The sequence below is a fragment of the Capra hircus genome, unplaced genomic scaffold (assembly GCF_001704415.2).
Source record: "Capra hircus breed San Clemente unplaced genomic scaffold, ASM170441v1, whole genome shotgun sequence".
Classification (NCBI taxonomy): Eukaryota; Metazoa; Chordata; class Mammalia; order Artiodactyla; family Bovidae; genus Capra; species Capra hircus.
Genome location: NW_017215189.1, coordinates 2 through 10,776, shown reverse-complemented (window position 1 = coordinate 10,776; position 10,775 = coordinate 2). Strand labels below are relative to the sequence as shown.

Genomic DNA, 10,775 nt, shown 5'->3' with positions numbered 1-10,775 from the left:
GTCTTTGCAAACTGGCAGGATTTCTGCTGCTTTTTCATTTTAGTCCAGAACTTTTCCCCAAATAATTTACATTGCTTTGCAGTTGATCATTTATTGTTTTTGCTGTTTCTGTGAGGGACACAATTGTTGTGACCTCATAACCCTCCATGTTTGTTGATGTCACCTCATCTCTAATTCTGTGTCAAAGTGACTGCAGACACAAGAGCCTCTCACTTGCTATTGTTTTACACTAGTTAGTCTTCTTTCTCATAGAATATAATTGATGGTGTGTACAAGAAGGGTGACAGCACTGACAAATCAATACTAAACACACTGTATAATCTGGAAACGTTCTGCACTTTGCTTTTCACTTGATTTCCACATCTGCTAACTATTCATGTAATCTACTTTTTTAAGGAATAGGAGTTATAATTTAACTTCTGGTTGATAACTTCTGGATATAAGCCTGAGCAATAGCAAAAGTTTACCAGTAATTATTTTTTAAAGGACTGCATATGAGCAAGATGCCTATGAAAAGACTCTCGCTTCTGCTGCTGCTACAGCTGACTTGTTACTTTAGCCGGTGGGAGTTGTGGAAAGGTGCTGGTGTGGCCGGTGTGGAATTTAGTCACTGGATGAATATGAAGACAATTCTGGAGGAACTTGTCAACGAGGGGTCATGAGGTGACTGTTCTGATATCTTCAGCTTCCACTATTCCTAATTCCAGCAAACCATCTACTATGAGATTTGAGACTTTTCCTGTATCTTTAACAAAAAGTGATTATGAGAATTTTATGGAACGTCTTCTTGAGGAATGGACATATGTGGCGAAAGATTCCTTTTGGTCCTCCTTGGCAACAGTGAAAAGTTCATTTTGGGAATTTTTTGATACTGCTTTAAGGATGTGTGAAGATGCTGTTTCCAACAAGAAATTAATGACAAAACTACAGGAATCAAGGTTTGATATCCTTATTGCAGATGCCGTTGGACCCTGTGGTGAACTGCTGGCTGAAATTACTTAAAATACCATTCGTGTACAGTCATTACACCTCACCTGGCCATATAATTGAAAAGAATAGCGGAAGACTTCCATTCCCACCATCTTATGTACCTGTTATGTTTTCAGAATTAAGTGATCGCATGACATTCATGGAGAGGGTCAAAAATATGTTTTACACACTTTATTTTGACCTTTTCTTCACAGCATACAACGATAAGAAGTGGAACCAGTTTTACAGTGAAGTACTAGGTAAGTTGGACTTCCTGATAGCTCAGTGGTAGAGAATCTACCTGCCAAGGCAGGAGACACAGGTTTGATCCTTTGGTCAGAAAGATCCCTTGGAAAAGGAAATGGCATTCCATTCCAGTGTTTTTGCCTGGGAAATCCCATGGACAGAGAAGCCTGTTGGGCTATAGTCCACGGAGTGGAAAAGAGTCAGTTATCACTTAGCAACGAAACTACGAGGTAATTCATGTTTTAAGTTGGTAGAATGAAGTCTTATTTTTCCTAGTGCCTTGGAAGTTGAGTTTGTCTAAATATAAATTCACAAAAATTTATCTCAAATAAGTGAAACAGTGAAATAAAAATATAAAATGACCCTCAATCTAACAAATATTATGCAAACACTTAAATTATAGGGTAGGGTAAAGCCCATTACTAGTATCGGATACCAGGAAGTCATTTACCACAGACTGAAGTACCTAGGACATCTGTAAGTTACTATCCAACTTACAAAACTTCTTTTTTTAACTTAAAGTCATTAAGAATCTCATAAACTGTCTTGACAAATGAAGACATGTACATTGAAAGTTATACACATATTTGTAGTATAAGTATCCAGCTAGCTTTTAGAAATTGTTTCTGCTTATGTAGAAACAGATGTATTCCAGATATACTTTATTATCCTATACTATGCTATGTATAGATTTATCAAGAAACAGACACATTCAAATATCACGCCAAAACATCCCAAGTTCCTTTACAAAAATTATCTAATATACACATATGACAATAGTCTCATTTGATCAAACATTTGTTGTTGTTTTCCTTTTTACTTTCAGGAAGACCTACTACCTTATCAGAGACAATGGGGAAAGCCGAAATGTGGCTCATTCGAAGCTACTGGGACTTTTCATTTCCTCGTCCACGACTACCAAATGTTGAATTTGTTGGAGGGCTCCACTGCAAACCTGCCAAGCCTCTGCCTAAGGTCACCTACTCCTCCTTGGTGTTCTTTGTGAACTTTGTGTTTTCAATAGGAATATTCTGTATTCTTTATTTAGAATGTTTGATTACAGGTAGTCAGATATGGGAACCTGGATAAAGTGAACTTTCACCTAGAAAGTGATGTATTTCTGTATCAGCACATCTATCTGAATTTCATTATCATTACAGAATAAACTAGAGTACATGGGACACTTTGATAATACATTAATTAAATTGCAATTTCATTATTCACACATAGAGAAGCATCATTCATTAAAGGACACATAGTTCTATATAAAAATATGTATTTCATACAAATAAAATAATAGCGATAGTATCACCTGGTGATGCCATCCAATCACCTCATCTCACTATAATATGTTACATTGTATTATAATTATTATAGGGTAATTTTGTATATAGCATATTCCCGAAGTGAGTGCTAATATAGGCAAATGGTGTAGGCACAGTTTCTACCACCTGACAGTCCACCTGAAATGAGAGAACACAATCAAGTTGTAAAAAATGTTATAAGATGGAAAGACCAGAGTGCTAAAGAAATATTCACCATGAATCATATAATGTATCTCTGATTCACAGACAATTATGAGACCTGAAGGATGATCAGGAATAAACAGAGGAATAGGGCAGGGGTGGAAGAAGATATGGACTTCTCTCTTAGCTCAGTTGGGGAGAAGATATAAAAGAAAGGTAGCTGGAGTAGTAATGACAGTTGCCAAAAAGTCCAAGTTTAGTTTGGATAGGAAAAGGCTGAATAAAGAAGATGACGCTATAGAGGTAAGCTGGAAACAGATAATTGTAAAGATTGGAAACATGTAGTAGGGGCATTGGGAAGAATATTGAAAGGATTAAGAAAGAAAGAGGTGATGGCAGTGGTTTGGTCTCTAAGTTGTGTCCGACTCTTGCCATCACATGGACTACAGACTGCCAGGCTCCTCTGTCCATGGATTCTCCAAGTGTGAATACTGGAGCGGGTTGCCATTTCCTTCTCCAGAGGATTTTCCCAACCTGGGAATCCAACCCAGGTCTCCTGCATTGCCGGCAGACTCTTTACCAACTGAGCTATGACAAAAACCCTGAGAAAGAGATAGTCATATATTATTAAAAATAAAAAGCGAGATGTCGTCACTGGGTTGGATTGTAAATGGTAAAGAGTAGGAAGAGACCATTTAGCAGATTATTGCTAAAGATATAGACAATAATGAGTGAAAACTAGAGAACAGTATTCACAGAGATATCACATTAACTCATTTTTTTCTTTATGTTAAATTAATTTAATTGGAGGATAATTACTTTACATTATTGTGGTGGGTTTTGCCATACATTGACATGAATCAGGATGATTTACTTTGAATAAATTTAAATAAATCTCTGGGTTGGGAATAAAAACATACAGTTATATGTACATTCATTTCTATTGTTGGAAATGGGCATTTATTTTAGCTAGTGCTGTGGTGAAAAGCCTTAAAACTTACAAAAATACTTTAATATTTCATCTTCTTCATCTGATAAACAAAACCTTAAAAATTCCTGACATTAAAAATCTTTATATTAAATGCTGCTGCTGCTAAGTCACTTCAGTCATATCTGACTTTTTGTGACACTATGGACTGTAGCCCACCAGGCTCCTCTGTCCATGAGATTCTCCAGGCAAGAACACTGGCGTAGGCAGCCATTCCCTTCTCCAGGGTATCTTCCTGACCCAGAGATCAAATCCTGGTTTCCTGCACTCCAGGCAGATTCTTTACCATCTGAGCCACTGGGAAATGTTAAATTATACTAAATCAGATACAATAAAATATATTAAAGAAGATACAATAAAAATGAGATACAATAAAATATTTACTTGGAAAATAACAAATATAATAAGATCACAGTTTTCTTGAACATTAAAAGGGCATAAGCTAGGATTACAACTTTTAGGATATATATCATAGTGGATTATTTGATTATAGGAAGAGAATAAAGATTAAAATGACAGCACACATTTTAGCATAATGTCTTCAAAGTCCACCCATATTGTCGAAAATGGCAGGATTTCCTTCTTTCTCGTGGGTGAATAACATTTCATTCTGAGCACATGTGTCTCCGTGTGTGTGTGTGTGCATGTCTGTGTGTGTCTATGAAACATCTTTAAATAATTCATCCATTGGTGGGCACTTAAGTTTTTTCCCTTAGCTAATTGTGAATAATGCTGCAGTCAACATGGAGCCCATATACCTCTTCTATATTCTGTTTTTATTTCCTTTGACTGTATATCCAGAAGTAGAATTGCTGGATCATACAATAGATCTATCTTTAACTGTTTTAGGAACCTTCAATGTATGTTCCATAAGGGTTAAACCAATTTACATTCCCACTGAGAGTGTACAAGCATTCACTTTTCTCCACATTCTCACAGCACTTTTCTCTTCTTGGTTATAGACTTTCTAATAGGGGTGAGGTAATATCTGATTGTGAGTTTGAAATACATTTCCCTGATGATTACTGATGTTGAGTATCTTTTCCTATACCTGGTGACCATTTGGAAATCTTCTTTGTAAAGGGTCTATTTTGTTCATCTGCCCATTCTTTACTTGAATTTTGTTGTGTGAGTTGTGCATATATTCTGGATCTTAATCCCTCATTCAATATGTGGTTACAAAACTTTTCTTCCACTCTGTAGATCACATTTTCATCTTGTTGATTATTTCTTTTGCTGTGCAGAAGCTTTTAAGCTTGATGTAGCCCCACTTGTGATTTTTCCCTTTTGTTGTGGTCTTGGTGTCCTATACAAAAACATCATTTTCCAGACCAGTGTCAAGGAGTTCCTAACCTTATATTTTCTTTTAGGGATGTTATGGTATCTGGTCTTGTGTTTAAGTCATTGATACACTGATACGTTTTGAGTTGTTTTTGTGAGTGGTCTGGTTTTTTGTTTTTTTCATAGTTTATCCAGTTTTCTCAGAAAAGAAAGAAGTGACTAACATTTCCACAATTGTTGTTTTTGTCTCCCTTGTTGCTCCCTTGCTGACTATTAGTTGAACCCTGTATGCTGTTCCATGGTCTATGTGTCTATGTGGGGGCCAGTACACTATTTGAAATATTGAAACTTTGTGGTAAATATGAAATTTCAAGGTGTGATTCTTTGGGCTTTTGGTAATGTCACCATTTTAGCAGTATTAGTCTTCTGGTCCATGTCATATGATGACTTTCCATTTATTTGTGTTTTCTTCTATTTCTACAATTTCTTATAGTTATCACTGTACAGATCTTTCACGTCACTGATTAAATTTATTTCTAGTTATTTTCTTCCTTTTGATGCTCTTGTGAATGGGATAGTTTTTTCCAGATGTTTCATTATTAGTACACAGTAAGGAAACTGAATTCTATATAGTGGGAGTAGGCATCCCTTATTTTGTTTTTGATTAGAGAAAAAGCTTTCAAGTGTTCCTGTTGAGTATAACGTTAGCTTTGGGTTTGTCATATATGTTCTTTATTACATTGAGATATGTTCCGTCTATACCCTATATGTTGAGGGTTTTCTCATGATGAAAGAATGTCATATCTTGTCAAAAGTTTTTTGGACATCTATTGAGATAATCAAGTTATTTTAGTGTTCATTCTAATTATCCTTGCATCACAGAGATAAATCTCACATGATCTTACTATATAATTCTTTTTTTTTAACAGAGTAATAATCCCTTCATTTTACTTATTTTTTTTAAAGTCTTTTACTTTTGCTTTTTTTTAATTTTTATTTTTACTTTATTTTACTTTACAATACTGTATTGGTTTTGCCATACATTACCATGAATCCACCACGGGTGTACATGCGATCCCCAAACATGAACCCCCTCCCACCTCCCTCCCCACAACATCCCTCTGGGTCATCCCCGTGCACCAGCCCCAAGCATGCTGTATACTGCATTGGACGTAGACTGGTGATTTGATTCTTACATGATAGTATACATGTTTCAATGCCATTCTCCCATATCATCCCACCCTCTCCCTCTCCCTCTGAGTCCAGAAGTCCGCTTTAAACATCTGTGTCTTTTTTGCTTTCTTGCATACAGGGTCATCATTGCCATCTTTCTAAATTCCATATATATGTGTTAGTATACTGTATTGGTGTTTTTCTTTCTGGCTCACTTCACTCTGTATAATCGGTTCCAGTTTCATCCATCTCATCAGAACTGATTCAAAAGTATTCTTTTAATGTGCTCTTGAATTTGGCTTGTTGATATTTTGTTGAGAATTTTTGCAACAATACTCAATCTGATATTGACTTTAGTTTTATCTTCTTGCAATGTGCTTATCTATTTGGTATCATGATCATGGTGATGACCTTGTAGGATGACTTTGGAAATGTTCCTACCCTCCTCTTTAATTTCAAAGATTTTTTGAAGAACTAGCATTAATTATTCTATAATATTTCATAGAATACATCAGTGAAGCCATCAGGCCCTGGGCCTTTTGTGTGTTGATAGGTTTTTGATTACCAATTCAATTTCTTTACTTATTAGGGCTGTTCAGATTTTCTCCATCTTCCTGATTCATCTTGGTAGGTTCTGTTTTTAAGAACTTCTCCATTCTTCTCATATATGGATTAATAATTTCTTAGCTTATAATTATTCATGGTAGTCTCGGGATCCTATGTAATTTTTCAGAATTAGTTGTAATGTCTCCATTTCATTTCTAATCTTATTTATTTGAGTCACTTTTTTTCTTGATTAGTCTAACTAAAGGTTTTCAGTTTTGTTTATCTTTTTGAAAAAACAGAGAAGGACAAATACTATAAGAAATCACTTGTATATGAAATCTAAAAATGCCAAACTTGTAATAACAGAGAGTAATATGGTAGTTGCCAGGACTGAGAGTTGGAAGAACAGGAGAAATGTTGTTTAAGGATACAAATTTGCATTTCTTAGAAAATAAATACTAGAGATCTAAGGTGCAGAACAGTGAATATGCATACATGCTCAGTCATGTCTGACTCTTCGTGACCCTGTGAACTATAGCCAGCTAGTCTCCTCTGTCAATGGGATTTCCCAGACAGGAATATTGGGGTGGGTTGTCATTCAACATTTGGAATTATTCTAGTATAGAAAGTAACTTTTTTTAATCAGAAAGGATCAGGACCACAAAGCAAAATAATTCAGAAAAAATTCCAGGCAAATACGGATTCACCTGGAGCTTTATTTAGTTAGAACTGAATTACTCAAAAGCTGACCAGACCTGTGCTGCAGAAAGCCCTGGGCACCTTTTCCTCTGTGGAGCAGGTGCTCCCAGGGGGACTCATTGAAGTCAAGTTGAAGGTCCTTCACCGCAGTTAGACATAACACATCCATCTGTGACATTAATTATGCAAGTTCAGGACAAAGGCATCATATGTAAAGAAACACAGCAATATGGTCTCTCAAATAAGTAACTATACAAGTGTAAATTTGGATTACAAATAGAACTCACAGAACTATTTCATAGAACTTCCAAACTATAATACTTGACTCTTCAAGTCAGTAGTTAGTATTTTAGACAGAGTTTGGAAATTATGACAAAGTCTAAGATGAAGAATAGGATTACAGAGCTGAATGAATGCCATAAACTGATTCAGATCATATTTTTTTATAGTGCTCATAGTCAGGAAATGAAATATTAATGAATAACCTAAATAATTCTCAAAAAGTCTGTCTGGAATAAATAAATGAGTTAGCAGAATTACAATAACAAAGAACCAAAGGGAGTTGAATCTGGCAAGTAACTTCCTTCCAAAATCTATGTTAATAATTAACATCAAGACTAATGAAGAGTCTGAGGATAATAGAGTTTAATAGTATCTCCTTGTCACTACTAGTACTGGCTCTATCTTATTTCCTGCTTATACAGAAACACATTTGCACAAATATATATAATGGAAGAAATTGACCTCATATCACCCATTCTTTTCCGCAGGATCTCAAGGATGAAAAATGTTTTTAAAAAATATAAAAAATAATATAAAGTCCCTCAAAAAAATTTTAATGATTTTATAGTGTGAAATATTTATTAGTACAACTGACCAAAGTCCAAGATGTGAAGTTAATATGTTTAAGAGAATTGGGAGAGTCGGGTGGGTGAGGGAGGGAAATCACTCTATTAGCTAACTGTATAGTATGTGATAAGAATAATGCATACTTTCTAATATAAAACCTGTCTACACATAGAGCTCAGCAATTCCTTTTCTGGTTTTATATTCAAAATAATTGAAATTAGGATCCCAATGAGATATCTGTACAACAGATTCATGAAAGCTCTATTCACAGGAGCCAAGAGGTTTAAGCAACCCAAATGTCTATCAACAGAGGAAGCAATAAACAAATATCATATATACAAACAATGGAATATTACTCACCTTTAAAAGGAAATTCTGACACATGTCACAACATGAATGAACCTTACATTAAGTGAAAATAACTAGTCAGAAAAAGACAAATACTCTACAATTCAACTTATAAGAAGTATCCAGACTAATCTCATTTGTAGAAACAAAGTAGAATGAAACTTGCCAAAGGCTAGAGAAAGAGGAAAGTAGAGTTTCCTAATGGTCATAGACTTCCAGTTTTGTCCGATGAAAAAGATCTGGAGATTGGTTGCACAATGTGAGTATACTTAGCACTACTATACTATACACTTAGGAACAATTAAGAAAGCAAATTTTATGCCATGTGTATCTTACCACAATATTTTTGTAAGAAATCTCTACTCTAATCTCGAGACAATTTCTGATTTTCTCTCTTTTCGCTTGTAGCAATCCCTTCAATAATGTATGTTATGTTGCTGCTGTTTTGTGATGGGGCAAATTCTTTTTTCACAGGAAATGGAAGAGTTTGTGCAGAGCTCTGGCGAAAATGGAATTGTGGTGTTTTCTTTGGGGTCAATGGTCAGTAACATGTCAGAAGACAGAGCCGAGGTGATTGCATCAGCCTTTGCTCAAATTCCACAAAAGGTAGATACAATACTTAATCATGGACAAGTATTTAATAAGTCTGTGAAACTCTGTAAAGATATGATTTTAGACATTTCCTATCACTTTGTCACTTGTTCCTTTTCTTTGAAGGACTTCTGGGCACACAGCACACATACAGATGCTCTCGGGAGTTAAATTTTAACAATAAATGTAGTCATGCAATATTGATTCAAGTCAAACAATTCCACTTTTCATTGTTTTGGAAGTAGGGCTTAATAATTTGTAAGTTAAGAGAACATACTTCTTCGCAGCACTAATTAACATTATTAAAAAATTCTGCTGTTGTTGCTTAGTCATTAAGTCATCTGAATCATTGCAATCCCATGGACTACAGCATGCTGGGCTCCCCTGTCCTTCACTATTACCCAGGGTTTGCCACGATTCATGTCCATTGATTTAGTGATGCTATCTAACCATGTCATCCTCTGCCAGCCCTTCTCCTTTTGCCTTCAACCTTTCCCAGATCAAGATCTTTCCAAACAGTTACCAGGTGGCCAGAGTATTGGAGCTTCCACATCAGTACTTCCAATGAATATTCAAGATTGGTTTCTTTAGGATTGACTGGTTTGATGTCCTTGCAGTCCAAGGGATTTTCAAGAATCTTCTCCAGCACCACAATTCAAAAGCATTAACTCTTCAGCGCTTAACCTTCTTTAAGGACTTCTTGGGTGGCTCAGATGGTAAAGCGTATGCCTACAATGCAGGAGACCTGGGTTCAATCCCTGGGTCGGGAAGATCCTCTGGAGAAGGAAATGGCAACCCACTCCAGTACTCTTGCCTGGAAAATCCATGGATACAGGAGCCTGGTAGACTACAGTCTGTGGGGCCGCAAAGAGTAGGACATGACTGAGTGACTTCACCTTATCTTACCTTACCTAACCTTCTTTACTATCCAACTCTCATTTCCATGCATGATTACTGGAAAAAAAAATAGCTTTGATTATATGGACCTCTTTTGGCAGAATGATGTCTCTGCTTTTAATATTCTGTCTAGATTTGTCATACTTTTCTTTCAAGAAGCAAGTGCCTCTTCATTTCATGGCTACAGTCACCATCCACAATGCTTTTGGAGCCCAAGAAAATAAAATATGTCACAGCTTCCACATTTTCCCCATATATTTGCCATGAAGTGATGGCACCAGATGTCATGAATGTATTGTTTTGAATGTTGAGTTTTAAGACAGCTTTTTCACTTTCCTCTTTCACCCACATCAAGAGTCTCTTTCAGTTCAGTTCAGTCACTCAGTCGTGTCTGACTCTTTGCGACCCCATGAATTGCAGCACGCCAGGCCTCCCTGTCCATCACAACTCCCAGAGTTCACTAAAACTCATGTCCATCGAGTCGGTGATATCATCCACCATCTCATCCTCTGTCGTCCCCTTCTCCTCCTGCCCCCAATCCCTCCCAGCATCAGAGTCTTTCCAATGAGTCAACTCTTCTCATGAGGTGGCCAAGGTACTGGAGTTTCAGCTTAGCATCAGTCCTTCCAATGAACATCCAGGGCTGATCTCCTTCAGAATGGACTGGTTGGATCTCCTTGCAGTCCAAGGGACTCTCGAGAGGTCTTCTGCAAGACAGCCAC

The 10,775-nt window shown here is 36.4% G+C and overlaps 1 pseudogene; it reads left to right on the top strand.

Annotated features, from left to right (window-relative positions):
• Window positions 1–484: 484 nt before the first annotated feature.
• On the top strand, window positions 485–9,171 carry LOC108635401 (annotated as a pseudogene).
• Window positions 9,172–10,775: the final 1,604 nt, after the last annotated feature.